The sequence below is a fragment of the Cherax quadricarinatus genome, chromosome 84 (assembly GCF_038502225.1).
Source record: "Cherax quadricarinatus isolate ZL_2023a chromosome 84, ASM3850222v1, whole genome shotgun sequence".
NCBI classification, from domain to species: Eukaryota; Metazoa; Arthropoda; class Malacostraca; order Decapoda; family Parastacidae; genus Cherax; species Cherax quadricarinatus.
Window position 1 is genome coordinate 17,517,333 of NC_091375.1, and position 17,637 is coordinate 17,534,969.

Below are 17,637 nucleotides of genomic sequence, written 5' to 3' on the forward strand. Positions count from 1 at the left end.
ACTTACAAGTCATACAAGGAAATTGTCGAGAAAAACCCACTAAGCCTTCCGAGTGCGCTCACAAGATGAGAGGAATAAGAAAGAGTAAACAAAGAACTTATTGCAGTGGGGTTTAAAATAATGACAAAAAAGAAATAAGCAAAATACTGAAATGAAAATATAAGCCTGTTTTTTAGTGAGCACTTTGTATGACCAACTCAAAATTCTACCAGCATCTCCATAACATCAGACATAATCCTGACCCCACTTGCTTTTCAAAAGGCCTTGGTTGGCATGTCCAAACACCTCACCCCCTGATTCAAACTCGAGGATTTCAATATTCATAAAAAAGTGCATCCACTATTACCCCCCCCCCCCAAAAAAAAAAAATGAATAAATTATAAAAATAATGTTGGTCATTATAATCTTTGGATTTAAGAAGCAACGTTACTGATTACGTTAAATCACTACAGTTACACAACCCACAGTTAGGAGATACATTGGAGGTCGCTCATGGTTGTCACAGTTACTGGACCACTGCATCATGCTTGTCACAGTTACTGGACCACTGCATCATGCTTGTCACAGTTACTGGACCACTGTGTCATGCTTGTCACAGTTACTGGACCACTGCATCATGCTTGTCACAGTTACTGGACCACTGCATCATGCTTGTCACAGTTACTGGACCACTGCATCATGCTTGTTACAGTTACTGGACCACTGCGTCATGCTTGTCACAGTTACTGGACCACAGCGTCATACTTGTCACAGTTACTGGACCACTGCGTCATGCTTGTCACAGTTGCTGGACCACTGCATCATGCTTGTCACAGTTGCTGGACCACTGCATCATGCTTGTCACAGTTACTGGACCACTGCGTCATGCTTGTCACAGTTACTGGACCACTGCGTCATGCTTGTCACAGTTACTGGACCACTGCATCATGCTTGTCACAGTTACTGGACCACTGCATCATGCTTGTCACAGTTACTGGACCACTGCATCATGCTTGTTACAGTTACTGGACCACTGCGTCATGCTTGTCACAGTTACTGGACCACAGCGTCATACTTGTCACAGTTACTGGACCACTGCGTCATGCTTGTCACAGTTGCTGGACCACTGCATCATGCTTGTCACAGTTACTGGACCACTGCACCATGCTTGTCACAGTTACTGGACCACTGCGTCATGCTTGTCACAGTTGCTGGACCACTGCATCATGCTTGTCACAGTTGCTGGACCACTGCGTCATGCTTGTCACAGTTGCTGGACCACTGCGTCATGCTTGTCACAGTTGCTGGACCACTGCGTCATGCTTGTCACAGTTGCTGGACCACTGCGTCATGCTTGTCACAGTTGCTGGACCACTGCGTCATGCTTGTCACAGTTGCTGGACCACTGCGTCATGCTTGTCACAGTTGCTGGACCACTGCGTCATGCTTGTCACAGTTGCTGGACCACTGCGTCATGCTTGTCACAGTTGCTGGACCACTGCGTCATGCTTGTCACAGTTGCTGGACCACTGCGTCATGCTTGTCACAGTTGCTGGACCACTGCGTCATGCTTGTCACAGTTGCTGGACCACTGCGTCATGCTTGTCACAGTTGCTGGACCACTGCGTCATGCTTGTCACAGTTGCTGGACCACTGCGTCATGCTTGTCACAGTTGCTGGACCACTGCGTCATGCTTGTCACAGTTGCTGGACCACTGCGTCATGCTTGTCACAGTTACTGCACCACTGCGTCATGCTTGTCACAGTTACTGCACCACTGCGTCATGCTTGTCACAGTTACTGCACCACTGCGTCATGCTTGTCACAGTTACTGCACCACCGCATCATGCTTGTCACAGTTACTGCACCACTGCGTCATGCTTGTCACAGTTACTGGACCACTGCGTCATACTTGTCACAGTTACTGCACCACTGCGTCATGCTTGTCACAGTTACTGCACCACTGCGTCATGCTTGTCACAGTTACTGCACCACTGCGTCATGCTTGTCACAGTTACTGCACCACTGCGTCATGCTTGTCACAGTTACTGCACCACCGCATCATGCTTGTCACAGTTACTGGACCACCGCATCATGCTTGTCACAGTTGCTGGACCACCGCATCATGCTTGTCACAGTTGCTGGACCACCGCATCATGCTTGTCACAGTTGCTGGACCACCGCATCATGCTTGTCACAGTTACTGGACCACCGCATCATGCTTGTCACAGTTGCTGGACCACCGCATCATGCTTGTCACAGTTGCTGGACCACCGCATCATGCTTGTCACAGTTGCTGGACCACCGCATCATGCTTGTCACAGTTGCTGGACCACCGCATCATGCTTGTCACAGTTAATAAATAAATAACAAAAAGGCACAATACCGTGACTGGAACGATACACAAATAACCCGCACATAAAAGACAGAAGCTTACGACGACGTTTCGGTCCGACTTGGACCATTGACAAAGTCACAGTTGCTGGACCACCGCATCATGCTTGTCACAGTTGCTGGACCACCGCATCATGCTTGTCACAGTTGCTGGACCACCGCATCATGCATGTCACAGTTGCTGGACCACCGCATCATGCATGTCACAGTTGCTGGACCACCGCATCATGCTTGTCACAGTTGCTGGACCACCGCATCATGCTTGTCACAGTTGCTGGACCACCGCATCATGCTTGTCACAGTTGCTGGACCACCGCATCATGCTTGTCACAGTTGCTGGACCACCGCATCATGCTTGTCACAGTTGCTGGACCACCGCGTCATGCTTGTCACAGTTGCTGGACCACCGCATCATGCTTGTCACAGTTGCTGGACCACCGCATCATGCTTGTCACAGTTGCTGGACCACCGCATCATGCTTGTCACAGTTGCTGGACCACCGCATCATGCTTGTCACAGTTGCTGGACCACCGCATCATGCTTGTCACAGTTGCTGGACCACCGCATCATGCTTGTCACAGTTGCTGGACCACTGCATCATGCTTGTCACAATTACTGGACCACTGCATCATGCTTGTCACAGTTACTGGACCACTGCATCATGCTTGTCACAGTTACTGGACCACTGCATCATGCTTGTCACAGTTACTGCACCACTGCATCATGCTTGTCACAGTTACTGCACCACTGCATCATGCTTGTCACAGTTACTGCACCACTGCATCATGCTCGTCACAGTTACTGCACCACTGCACCATGCTCGTCACAGTTACTGCACCACTGCATCATGCTTGTCACAGTTACTGGACCACTGCGTCATGCTTGTCACAGTTACTGGACCACTGCACCATGCTTGTCACAGTTGCTGGACCACTGCATCATGCTTGTCACAGTTACTGGACCACTGCATCATGCTTGTCCCAGTTACTGGACCACTGCGTCATGCTTGTCACAGTTACTGGACCACTGCGTCATGCTTGTCACAGTTACTGGACCACTGCATCATGCGTATCACAGTTACTGGACCACTGCATCATGCTTGTCACAGTTACTGGACCACTGCGTCATGCTTGTCACAGTTACTGGACCACTGCATCATGCTTGTCACAGTTACTGGACCACAGCGTCATGCTTGTCACAGTTACTGGACCACTGCGTCATGCTTGTCACAGTTACTGGACCACAGCGTCATGCTTGTCACAGTTACTGGACCACTGCGTCATGCTTGTCACAGTTACTGGACCACAGCGTCATACTTGTCACAGTTACTGGACCACTGCGTCATGCTTGTCACAGTTACTGGACCACTGCATCATGTTTGTCACAGTTACTGGACCACTGCATCATGCTTGTCACAGTTACTGGACCACTGCGTCATGCTTGTCACAGTTACTGGACCACTGCGTCATACTTGTCACAGTTACTGGACCACTGCGTCATGCTTGTCACAGTTACTGGACCACTGCGTCATGCTTGTCACAGTTACTGGACCACTGCGTCATGCTTGTCACAGTTACTGGACCACTGCGTCATGCTTGTCACAGTTACTGGACCACTGCGTCATGCTTGTCACAGTTACTGGACCACTGCATCATGCTTGTCACAGTTACTGGACCACTGCATCATGCTTGTTACAGTTACTGGACCACTGCGTCATGCTTGTCACAGTTACTGGACCACAGCGTCATACTTGTCACAGTTACTGGACCACTGCGTCATGCTTGTCACAGTTGCTGGACCACTGCATCATGCTTGTCACAGTTACTGGACCACTGCATCATGCTTGTCACAGTTACTGGACCACTGCGTCATGCTTGTCACAGTTGCTGGACCACTGCATCATGCTTGTCACAGTTGCTGGACCACTGCGTCATGCTTGTCACAGTTGCTGGACCACTGCGTCATGCTTGTCACAGTTGCTGGACCACTGCGTCATGCTTGTCACAGTTGCTGGACCACTGCGTCATGCTTGTCACAGTTGCTGGACCACTGCGTCATGCTTGTCACAGTTGCTGGACCACTGCGTCATGCTTGTCACAGTTGCTGGACCACTGCGTCATGCTTGTCACAGTTGCTGGACCACTGCGTCATGCTTGTCACAGTTGCTGGACCACTGCGTCATGCTTGTCACAGTTGCTGGACCACTGCGTCATGCTTGTCACAGTTGCTGGACCACTGCGTCATGCTTGTCACAGTTGCTGGACCACTGCGTCATGCTTGTCACAGTTGCTGGACCACTGCGTCATGCTTGTCACAGTTGCTGGACCACTGCGTCATGCTTGTCACAGTTGCTGGACCACTGCGTCATGCTTGTCACAGTTGCTGGACCACTGCGTCATGCTTGTCACAGTTGCTGGACCACTGCGTCATGCTTGTCACAGTTGCTGGACCACTGCGTCATGCTTGTCACAGTTGCTGGACCACTGCGTCATGCTTGTCACAGTTACTGCACCACTGCGTCATGCTTGTCACAGTTACTGCACCACTGCGTCATGCTTGTCACAGTTACTGCACCACTGCGTCATGCTTGTCACAGTTACTGCACCACCGCATCATGCTTGTCACAGTTACTGCACCACTGCGTCATGCTTGTCACAGTTACTGGACCACTGCGTCATACTTGTCACAGTTACTGCACCACTGCGTCATGCTTGTCACAGTTACTGCACCACTGCGTCATGCTTGTCACAGTTACTGCACCACTGCGTCATGCTTGTCACAGTTACTGCACCACTGCGTCATGCTTGTCACAGTTACTGCACCACCGCATCATGCTTGTCACAGTTACTGGACCACCGCATCATGCTTGTCACAGTTGCTGGACCACCGCATCATGCTTGTCACAGTTGCTGGACCACCGCATCATGCTTGTCACAGTTGCTGGACCACCGCATCATGCTTGTCACAGTTACTGCACCACCGCATCATGCTTGTCACAGTTGCTGGACCACCGCATCATGCTTGTCACAGTTGCTGGACCACCGCATCATGCTTGTCACAGTTGCTGGACCACCGCATCATGCTTGTCACAGTTGCTGGACCACCGCATCATGCTTGTCACAGTTAATAAATAAATAACAAAAAGGCACAATACCGTGACTGGAACGATACACAAATAACCCGCACATAAAAGACAGAAGCTTACGACGACGTTTCGGTCCGACTTGGACCATTGACAAAGTCACAGTTGCTGGACCACCGCATCATGCTTGTCACAGTTGCTGGACCACCGCATCATGCTTGTCACAGTTGCTGGACCACCGCATCATGCATGTCACAGTTGCTGGACCACCGCATCATGCATGTCACAGTTGCTGGACCACCGCATCATGCTTGTCACAGTTGCTGGACCACCGCATCATGCTTGTCACAGTTGCTGGACCACCGCATCATGCTTGTCACAGTTGCTGGACCACCGCATCATGCTTGTCACAGTTGCTGGACCACCGCATCATGCTTGTCACAGTTGCTGGACCACCGCGTCATGCTTGTCACAGTTGCTGGACCACCGCATCATGCTTGTCACAGTTGCTGGACCACCGCATCATGCTTGTCACAGTTGCTGGACCACCGCATCATGCTTGTCACAGTTGCTGGACCACCGCATCATGCTTGTCACAGTTGCTGGACCACCGCATCATGCTTGTCACAGTTGCTGGACCACCGCATCATGCTTGTCACAGTTGCTGGACCACTGCATCATGCTTGTCACAATTACTGGACCACTGCATCATGCTTGTCACAGTTACTGGACCACTGCATCATGCTTGTCACAGTTACTGGACCACTGCATCATGCTTGTCACAGTTACTGCACCACTGCATCATGCTTGTCACAGTTACTGCACCACTGCATCATGCTTGTCACAGTTACTGCACCACTGCATCATGCTTGTCACAGTTACTGCACCACTGCACCATGCTCGTCACAGTTACTGCACCACTGCATCATGCTTGTCACAGTTACTGGACCACTGCGTCATGCTTGTCACAGTTACTGGACCACTGCACCATGCTTGTCACAGTTGCTGGACCACTGCATCATGCTTGTCACAGTTACTGGACCACTGCATCATGCTTGTCCCAGTTACTGGACCACTGCGTCATGCTTGTCACAGTTACTGGACCACTGCGTCATGCTTGTCACAGTTACTGGACCACTGCATCATGCGTGTCACAGTTACTGGACCACTGCATCATGCTTGTCACAGTTACTGGACCACTGCGTCATGCTTGTCACAGTTACTGGACCACTGCATCATGCTTGTCACAGTTACTGGACCACAGCGTCATGCTTGTCACAGTTACTGGACCACTGCGTCATGCTTGTCACAGTTACTGGACCACAGCGTCATACTTGTCACAGTTACTGGACCACTGCGTCATGCTTGTCACAGTTACTGGACCACAGCGTCATACTTGTCACAGTTACTGGACCACTGCGTCATGCTTGTCACAGTTACTGGACCACTGCATCATGTTTGTCACAGTTACTGGACCACTGCATCATGCTTGTCACAGTTACTGGACCACTGCGTCATGCTTGTCACAGTTACTGGACCACTGCGTCATACTTGTCACAGTTACTGGACCACTGCGTCATGCTTGTCACAGTTACTGGACCACTGCGTCATGCTTGTCACAGTTACTGGACCACTGCGTCATGCTTGTCACAGTCACTGGACCACTGCGTCATGCTTGTCACAGTTACTGGACCACTGCGTCATGCTTGTCACAGTCACTGGACCACTGCGTCATGCTTGTCACAGTTACTGGACCACTGCGTCATGCTTGTCACAGTTACTGGACCACTGCGTCATGCTTGTCACAGTTACTGGACCACTGCACCATGCTTGTCACAGTTACTGGACCACTGCATCATGCTTGTCACAGTTACTGGACCACTGCACCATGCTTGTGACAGTTACTGCACCACTGCATCATGCTTGTCACAGTTACTGGACCACTGCATCATGCTTGTCACAGTTACTGGACCACTGCACCATGCTTGTCACAGTTACTGGACCACTGCGTCATGCTTGTCACAGTTACTGGACCACTGCATCATGCTTGTCACAGTTACTGGACCACTGCGTCATGCTTGTCACAGTTACTGGACCACTGCGTCATGCTTGTCACAGTTACTGTACCACTGCGTCATGCTTGTCACAGTTACTGGACCACTGCGTCATGCTTGTCACAGTTACTGGACCACTGCATCATGCTTGTCACAGTTACTGGACCACTGCGTCATGCTTGTCACAGTTACTGGACCACTGCATCATGCTTGTCACAGTTACTGGACCACTGCATCATGCTTGTCACAGTTACTGGACCACTGCATCATGCTTGTCACAGTTACTGGACCACTGCATCATGCTTATCACAGTTACTGGACCACTGCATCATGCTTGTCACAGTTACTGGACCACTGCATCATGCTTGTCACAGTTACTGGACCACTGCATCATGCTTGTCACAGTTACTGGACCACTGCATCATGCTTGTCACAGTTACTGGACCACTGCATCATGCTTGTCACAGTTACTGGACCACTGCATCATGCTTGTCACAGTCACTGGACCACTGCATCATGCTTGTCACAGTTACTGGACCACTGCATCATGCTTGTCACAGTTACTGGACCACTACATCATGCTTGTCACAGTCACTGGACCACTGCGTCATGCTTGTAGATGAAATGAAAGACAAGCAAAATTCTTACGTTAAATACAGACTTTGCAAGTCTTTGAAACGTCATTTCGGTTTAACAGCAATGTGACGCAAAATCAAAAGATAATGCGCGAAGGATAACTAGCAAAATTAGGCAAATGGAACGTCATATAAGCAGCATAATGTGATCCTTTATTGACAACGTTTCGCCCATACAGTGGGGTTTATCAAGTCACAAATGTATCTGTTTCTTGAACTGAGACACACATGGGAATTTTAATGTTGCGTGTCTCAATTCTTCAACTTGTCGGTTTTCAAAACCATTCATCAGATCTGTTTGCGACTTGATAAGTCCCACTGTGTGGGCGAAATGTTATCAATAATGGATCCAGTTATACTATTTATGTGTTTATATTTCCAGTGTGTCCGTATTTTATACCATTTATTTCCAAACGGGATGTCAATTTTCTAACTAATAAAGTTGGTAGAATTACCGACAATATGTAAAGTAAAAGGACACAAGTGCAACTAATGTGACATTTTATTGTGGCAACGTTTCGCTCTCCAGGAGCTTTATCAAGCCATTACCTTGATAAAGCTCCTGGAGAGCGAAACGTTGCCACAATAAAATGTCACATTAGTTGCACTTGTGTCCTTTTACTTTACAATTTTCTAACTAGATTCAGAGTAATTATAAAAGTGTTAAATGTAAAAGCTTCCACAGTCAACAGCTGTTCCTAAAAGCATCATTCTCACCCTGATTCCCTATCTTAACCTCATATTTGACAAACAAATCATGCCGTTCTATCATCCCTCTGTTATACTAGAATTTGTGTACGAAAGATTTGACACTTGACGTCGGCAAACATTCACATAGTGAGATGGTAATGTGTAGAAAGAGAAAACTGAAAAATGCCTTCCAATATTCTCAACAAAGTTCCCGTTCTTGTGTAAATTGATGGTCTCATCATTGCTTAAAAAAAAGGCCAAGCACCGGGCTGCAAGCAGTTTATTCACGATCACATCTCGCTAGTATCTGATGTGCAGTTAGAGTGCTCCACGAGTTTCATGTTAATCCAATCATTTGAGTCTGAGTGCCCCAGCATCGACTGGAAGTCTTCCTAGTGATATTCGCCTCTCGCAGTCATGGAAAAAAGATCTCGGCATGTTTCCAGGTGGCCACTCAGATCATGAACACAGGTAAACAGTGATCGTGTACACTATTTCCCCTCACCATCATTCCTCACTGAAGCATCGGAAGGTCTGTTGAGATATTGGCAACTTGAACCCTAGTAGTCTAGACACAGCGGAATTGTTCATTTATATCTTACCACATCCACTTTCCAAGATCGACATGGTTTTCTGGTGCACCCAGAAGTACGAGGTTGGACGACTCTGGCTCAGGGTTTGTTTCCATCTCTCATCTCTAGTTGGTGATAAAGAGTCAGATGAGCGCGTGTTCGTCTTCAGCAGCGGCAGCGATGGTGGTAGTAGCAGTAAGAGGAGACTAGAGAGTAACTTCAGCACCTGATGTGGGAGCTCATTTACTTCTCGCTTAAATGTGTGAAGCACCTTTTAGGGCAGAAGAGAAAAAATATTGTTGATGTTCTTGTTAATATCAGCTTTCACTCAACTCGTCTCGCTATTTTTTGCTCTTCCTCTGGACCCCTTATAATTTCTCAGTATTTTCTGAAACACAGTTACCATCATTATTTTATAATAGGAAACAGGACCAGGGTAAAAATGTTACCTTGGCCTCAGCTATAACCCATCTATCATTCGAGAGCAAAAGGCTCTATAAAACGTTTAAGTACCCCATATTAAAAGGCAGGGGCTGGGAAAGTACAGTAAAAGATAAAAACTCACTAAGTGAAAAGGCCCAACACTTTTCCACACACATCCTAGATGCTCTCAACTGAAAATTTCACAGGTTCCCTCTTGGTCAATACGGTTGTCCTGCTTACGTTGGACAGGTCGGTACGGTTGTCTTGCTTACGTTGGACAGGTCGGTACGGTTGTCTTGCTTACGTTGGACAGGTCGGTACGGTTGTCTTGCTTACGTTGGACAGGTCGGTACGGTTGTCTTGCTTACGTTGGACAGGTCGGTACGGTTGTCTTGCTTACGTTGGACAGGTCGGTACGGTTGTCTTGCTTACGTTGGACAGGTCGGTACGGTTGTCTTGCTTACGTTGGACAAGTCAATACGGTGATCTTGCTTACGCTGGAGAGGTCAGTACCGTTGTCTTGCTTACGTTGGACAAGTCTATACGGTTGCCTTGCTTACGTTGGACAAGTCAATACGGTCGTCTTGCTTACGTTGGACAAGTCAGTACGGTCGTCTGGCTTACGTTGGACAGTGTAGTGCTTGCAAGGTCTGGCTGACCAGTCCATCAGCGCGGTGAACGAGTTTGGGACCATGCCCTTGAGGCGATGATCTTCGCAATTTACGACAACCATGCAGCAGGTACACGTACTCACTAAAGGGACAAGCTATATGGCAGAAAGCTGTGGTGAGACGTCTATTCAAACGAAATTGGATAGGAAGCTCTAATGAACCTACTGCAATAGCTCAACACGTTAAAGGCTATGAGTTCTGATAATGAATCACAATAGGTACTGAAAGGAGAGGTAATGTTGTGCGTATGACAAGTCACTAAAGATAACTCACGAAATCGTAATGACACGATTGCAAACAAACCATACAACCCTCGATCATAGTGTCTCAATTCCAGACAGACGCGTTAGCCACTGGGCCAGCTAACTTCAATAAGATTCATCCAACTAGGTATATTTCTACACTACAGGAAGGTTAGCATAGGCACCACTGTGACCACCTGATTGGAAGAATCTTATTGAAGCTAGCTATCCCAGTGGCTAATGCGTCAGTCTGCAGTTTTGAGACTCTCTGATCGCGGGTTCTAACCACACCCGTGGCATCGTCTCACTAAAGATGGGAAAACTGCACGAGTTACTAATATGTGGACATGGAGACTTGCACGAGGTACTGGATTTCAGGCTAGAAAAACATGAACGCTATCAAAAGTATTGAAAAAAAGAAACGAGAAAAGGTTGGTTTAGAACCTAGTAACAAGGAGCTTTATCAAAAAATAACTAGTACATAGGGAAGGCAAGTCCTTCCTCTATTATCCTACAGGAGGATGTTACGGTCCTGGGTTAGGGAATAGTGTCTGCTCTGTAAGGATGTTGCAGTCCTGTAGAGCAATAATGGAAATCAAGTAAACAAGACATGGATGGGTCGACGGTATATTACACTTCTAGATTTTGACACTACCCCACCAAAGAATTATTTCCAAAAATTAGAGGAGCAGGCAGTGATACAAAAAATAAATGATTGCAATAGAGTAATACCTTATGAACAGGAGAGACAGGGTGGGAAAGAGTAAGAAGTAGGCTCCTATAAGGCCTACTACCAGAACTGATGCTATTATGAATATATGCAAATGGATTGCTACAGGAAATTTAATCCCATGCAGTATTTATCTATAAGGAAAATTTAAAGAAAGGAATAATAATGGAAAAGGACGAAGAAGGCACAGAAGACTTGGGCAAGCTATTTAATGAAATTAAACAGAAATGGTGTAAGGTCATGAAAATTTAGAGAAAAAAAAAACACGGTTCGAGCGGGGATTGAACCCTCGGTAAGTCGTAAAACTCCAGACTCACTCACCGAGGGTTCTATCCCCGCCCGTAACGCGGTTTCTTTGCAATCGTGTCATTGCGATTTCCTGATTCATAACTATTGTTTAATTAGAATTATCCAAAAGACAGCACAACATTAAACACATCAGAGATGTTTATAAACTGAATACCATTGCCAAAATTTACAATAATAACCACAATTTTTAAAGGGGTGGACTGGTAAGCCAGCGGAAGGCCCCTGTCAGATGACCAAAAGCATCATAAGCACATAAGACCCGCGTCAGGAGACACTTGTCCTGCTTCCTAACAAACCTTACTTAATCGAACATTGAGATCATATGACAAACTTATTTCCACATTTGTACACAGATGTACACTTGGTTGTACAAGTGTACATACATAGTTATGCAGAGCATTTCAGGCAAGCTTAAACCTGACACAAGACTCTGCTAGACTAGCTCTGGGAACTACCTGCAGGGACCTTGATGAAGCTATGCACGACATACTTCAGATGTGTCAAAACACGCAGCACAAGCATCAAGGTCACACCTGGTCAATATCACTGGACACACCTGGTCAATATCACTGGACACACCTGGTCAATATCACTGGACACACCTGGTCAATATCACTGGACACTCGTGAAGGTCCTGAAGTTAGCAACAAGTCTCAGAGAAGAGAGGACAGTTATAAGCAGAGGCTAAATTAAAACGAATTTAAGTGAACGTTAAGTGAAAATGAACAGGAAGAACGTAATTACGATAAATGAGACTTAGGCAACATTTAGAAACTTTATCGAGGAAACCTTTCGCCAGCCAGTGTGGCTTCTTCAGTCCCGTTAAATGCTTTACTTTCTCAGAATTGATGGACTAAACACAGACTCCAAACTGAGGGACTAATTACCTGAGACTCCTCATCTTCCACCAATCTCCTCTACATGGGACTAAAGAAGCCAGTGGTTGGCGAGATGATTCCACGATAAAGATTCCCAAATGTTACCAAAATCTCATTCATCGTTATTCTGTTCCTCCTGTTCATTTAAGGTTCAAAAGTTCGTTTAATTTAGCATCTCCTTATAACTCCTCTCTCATGTTCCACAAGTCTCGCATTCTTTAACTTGTCGATTTTCTAAGCCATTTCCATCATACAAGTCATTAATGGAATATATAGTGGTATATTTATATATGCTGTTATAGTGGGATAATTCTATATGCTGGTATAGTTTGATATTTTTATATTATGGTATACGAGTAAAGAAACACTGGTCAATGGTACTAAAAACGATAAACAATACAAGAACTGTATAGTTTGGGTTCACATTACAATGAGAGTTTTATAATCTGCTCAGCGTTGATTTCTGACCGATCTAGGCCATTAAGAAATACAAATACTTTCCATTTTATGTTAGGTTTAATTACGTTATCATACATTAACCAAAATTTAAGTTTAATTAACAAAAGTAAATGGTCGGTCTACGTATGTCAACGAAGGAAATCGTAGTCCCTTAGTTCGTCTGTACCTCCAAGCACCATAAACCATACCACGGGTGGGGTTAGAACCCGCGATCAGAGGGTCATAAAACTCCAGACCGACACGTTAGCCACTGGTATGGTTTGTTTGCAATCGTGTCATTACGATTTCGCGAGTCCACATACGATGTTTAAGCGGGAGGCTGGGTCCCCTTGAATTTCTGAAGCCCTCTTCAATCTGCTGAATTAGATCTTCAGTGGGTAGCCCAAATGTGCACTGCTCATGTTATTCTCAGTTTAATCTCCATTTGAGTATAAATTTATGCAAAATGATTACTGAACAAATTTTTGGTAGCTTGATTGTTCTGTGACCAATCCCTGCCATAGTCGTCAGACTGGTGTGTTCTAAACCTCCCGGTAACATGTACAGCTATCCCTTGTCTGTGTCCCGAAGTAGTCAGTAGCACAGCACTGTTATGCTATCACTCGTCTGCGTCCTGAAGTAGTCAGTAGCACAGCACTGTCATGCTATCACTCGTCTGCGTCCTGAAGTAGTCAGTAGCACAGCACTGTTATGCTATCCCTCGTCTGTGTCCTGAAGTAGTCAGTAGCACAGCACTGTTATGCTATCCCTCGTCTGTGTCCCGAAGTAGTCAGTAGCACAGCACTGTTATGCTATCACTCGTCTGTGTCCTGAAGTAGTCAGTAGCACAGCACTGTTATGCTATCACTCGTCTGTATCCTGAAGTAGTCAGTAGCACAGCACTGTTATGCAATCACTCGTCTATATCCTGAAGTAGTCAGTAGCACAGCACTGTCATGCAGACAACGCCACTGGTACCTCACAGTTGTATCTATTCAACTCGCCAGAACAGATGGTGTCCAGGAGTGAATAAAAATCCCACTAACATTAATTTTTTCCTCCCACCGTCATCGGAAAACTAAGACAGGGAGATGGGAATCCTACAGGGACTCAGCAGCGACGAACTCCTGGAGTAGGAAGATTACTTACATAACCACCGCAGGTTTCCTTACCACGTTATTACAGTCAAAAAGCGGATTTGATTCACAACGACGCTACAAGACAGTAAAAAAGTATATACTATAACCAATAGTGGCCACAGCCAACACTGTATACCCCATTCTACTTCACTCACGCCACGTTACAGAAGTTACCAACATTATGATTCGAAAATTAAGACATGTGCAACAGTTAGGCATATTTATTGCTTCTTCAGTCACATACGGAGGCAGCAGGGATAGTGAAATGATGTAATTAGTCAGTCAGTCTTGGAAAAATAGTGTTGGAGGTGGTCAGTCAACCTGGGGAAGAGTTGAGATCCATGGTCTGGAACGATACAAAGCTAGCTAAATCACGAGAACAGAGTCAGTCGTCACGTGAGGTCACAGACCCTGAGCTGCTTGGGGATTAGCGTGGACGGTTACAAAGCATGGCTTGCTTCTACAGTGTTTTAAAAGCTGAGGTTGGAGAGTTGAAGGAGGAGGTCTTGCTTCTCCAGGAGGAGATTAGGAGGCTGAAGGTCCACCTCAATGGGCCTGGGAGAGAGTGTGAGGTGGTTGGAGATGTGGGGAATGAGGCTTCTAGCAGTGAGGTGCAGTCTGTCTCTCACTGTGAGGAGGCTGTAGGTGGGGTGGTAGCAACGGCTACCAGCAGTGAGGTGCAGCCCAGCACCTGCTACAAGTGGCGAGTTGTTCACAGTAATGGGAGGCGCATCAGAGTAAGGAAAGTTAAGAGTGCAGATCTGAAGGTAGGAAATCGCTTCTCTGTTCTCCAGGATGAATGTACTTCAGTGGCCAGTGAAGGTAAGGGTACTACTGCCCCTGCTAATGAAGGTAAGCGCATTCTTGTGGTTGGTGACTCTCAGGTAAGATATGTTGATCGTGCTTTTTGTAATAGGAATAAGAAGATGAGAGATAGAGTGTGCTTCCCTGGAGCTGGTGTTGGGGACATTGTCAACAGACTGGATAATATCATGTCAGGTAATGGGAACAAGCCCATTATCTGTCTCAGTGCTGGTGGAAATGATATTGGGAAGGGTAGGAGAGAAGAGCTGCTAGATAAGTACAGGTCAGCTATAGATTTCATTAAGTCTAAGGGAGGGATCCCAATCATATGTAGCATCTTGCCTAGAAGGGGAGTAGGAAATGAATGGTTGTCTAGGGCAATTGGTGTAAATTGCTGGCTAGACAGATACTGCAAGGAACTTGCAATCCCATTCATTGACAACTGGAACAACTTTTATGGCAAACATGATATGTATGCAAGGGATGGGGTTCATCTCTCTGGGGCAGGGGTGGTAGCACTTGCAGACTCGATTGAGAAGGCCATTGGTGAAATGCCTATGATTTTAAACTGATGGAAGATAGAGGTATGGGTGTGTGTGGGAAACAAGCAGGTTGCAACACTAGGGTTGGAAACAGTAAATGTATAAAAGGCATTCAGCATGAAGTTATAAATAAAGACAATAGAACAGGTCAGCAAACAAAGGGGGACAGCAGAGGGCAGCAAGGGACTAGCTCCCTTAAGGTTTACTATACTAATAGCAGGAGTGTTAGAAATAAGATAGATGAGCTAAGATTAATTGCAAGTGCAGGAAACATAGATATTATTGCTATAACAGAGACCTGGCTCAATCTGAAAGATAGAGAGATGCCCTCTGAATGTCACATACAAGGCTATAAATTATTCCACACTGACAGGGTCAACAGGAAAGGTGGTGGAGTAGCGATGTATGTCAGAGACAATTTAAATTGTTGTGTTAGACAAGATATTAAATTAGAAGCGTCAGCCACTGAATCTGTTTGGTTACAGCTTCTCGAGGGCCGAGAAAAACTAATTTTGGGTGTGATTTACAGGGCCCCAAATCTTGATAGGGAGTGCAGTAAACTTCTATGGGACGAAATTCGTAAGGCATCTACATACGAAAATGTTGTGCTAATGGGAGATTTCAACTATAGACAGATTGACTGGAGCAATTTGACAGGAAATTTAGAGTCGGGTGACTTTCTTGATACGATCCAGGATTGTTTTTTAAAACAGTTTGTGACAGAGCCAACTAGGGGAAATAACCTCCTTGACTTGGTTCTTGCCAGTAGGGAAACACTAATTAATAATCTTGAGGTTAATGATGAGCTTGGGGAGAGTGATCACAAATCACTCAGTTTTAACATATCATGGAATTCCCCTAATAATGGCAATCAAGTCTCCGTCCCTGACTTTCGCTTGGCTGATTTCATAGGACTGAAAAATTACTTAGGTGGGCTGAACTGGAATGACCTGACTAGGGGTCAGGTAGGTGGTGATGGTTGCCGATATGATGCTTTCCAGGGCATAGTTCTAGCTGCTCAGTCAAATTATGTTCCAAATAGGGAAATCAGATCAAACAAAAATGATCCTAAATGGATGAACAATAGATTAAAATATCTGATTGGTCAAAAGAGAGGCATATATAGGCAAATCAAAAGAGGAGAGGGGCAATTAAGAAATCGATATATTCAGTTAAAGAGAGAAATAAAAAAGGGAATTAGAAAAGCAAATAGAGATTATGAGGTTAAAGTTGCAAGAGAATCGAAGACTAACCCAAAAGGATTCTTTCAGGTATACAGAAGTAAGATCAGGGACAAGATAGGCCCAATCAAAAGTTCCTCGGGTCAGCTCACTGACAGTGATAAGGAAATGTGTAGAATTTTTAACACATACTTCCTCTCAGTTTTTACACAGGAGGATACCAGCGATATTCCAGTAATGATAAATTATGTAGAACAGGACGATAATAAACTGTGCACTATTAGGGTCACAAGTGACATGGTCCTTAGGCAAATAGATAAATTAAAACCTAACAAATCCCCAGGCCCTGATGAACTGTATGCAAGGGTTCTAAAGGAATGTAAAGAGGAGCTTAGCACACCTTTGGCTAATCTTTTCAACATATCACTACAAACTGGCATGGTGCCAGATAAGTGGAAAATGGCAAATGTGATACCTATTTTCAAAACAGGTGACAGGTCCTTAGCTTCGAACTATAGACCAATAAGCCTAACCTCCATAGTGGGAAAATTTATGGAATCAATAATTGCCGAGACAGTTCGTAGCCACCTTGAAAAGCATAAATTAATCAACGAATCTCAGCATGGTTTTACAAAGGGGCGTTCCTGCCTTACGAATTTATTAACTTTTTTCACTAAGGTATTTGAGGAGGTAGATCATGGTAATGAACATGATATTGTGTATATGGACTTCAGTAAGGCTTTTGACAGGGTCCCACATCAGAGACTATTGAGGAAAATTAAAGCACATGGAATAGGAGGAGAAATTTTTTCCTGGATAGAGGCATGGTTGACAAATAGGCAGCAGAGAGTTTGCATAAATGGGGAGAAATCAG

General features: G+C 45.8%; 1 protein-coding gene across 1 annotated transcript in view; it reads right to left on the reverse strand.

Annotated features, from left to right (window-relative positions):
* The window catches only part of LOC128704430 (uncharacterized), an 877,988-nt gene that overhangs the window by 663,492 nt on the left and 196,859 nt on the right, over positions 1–17,637 (reverse strand). The window lies entirely within an intron of this gene.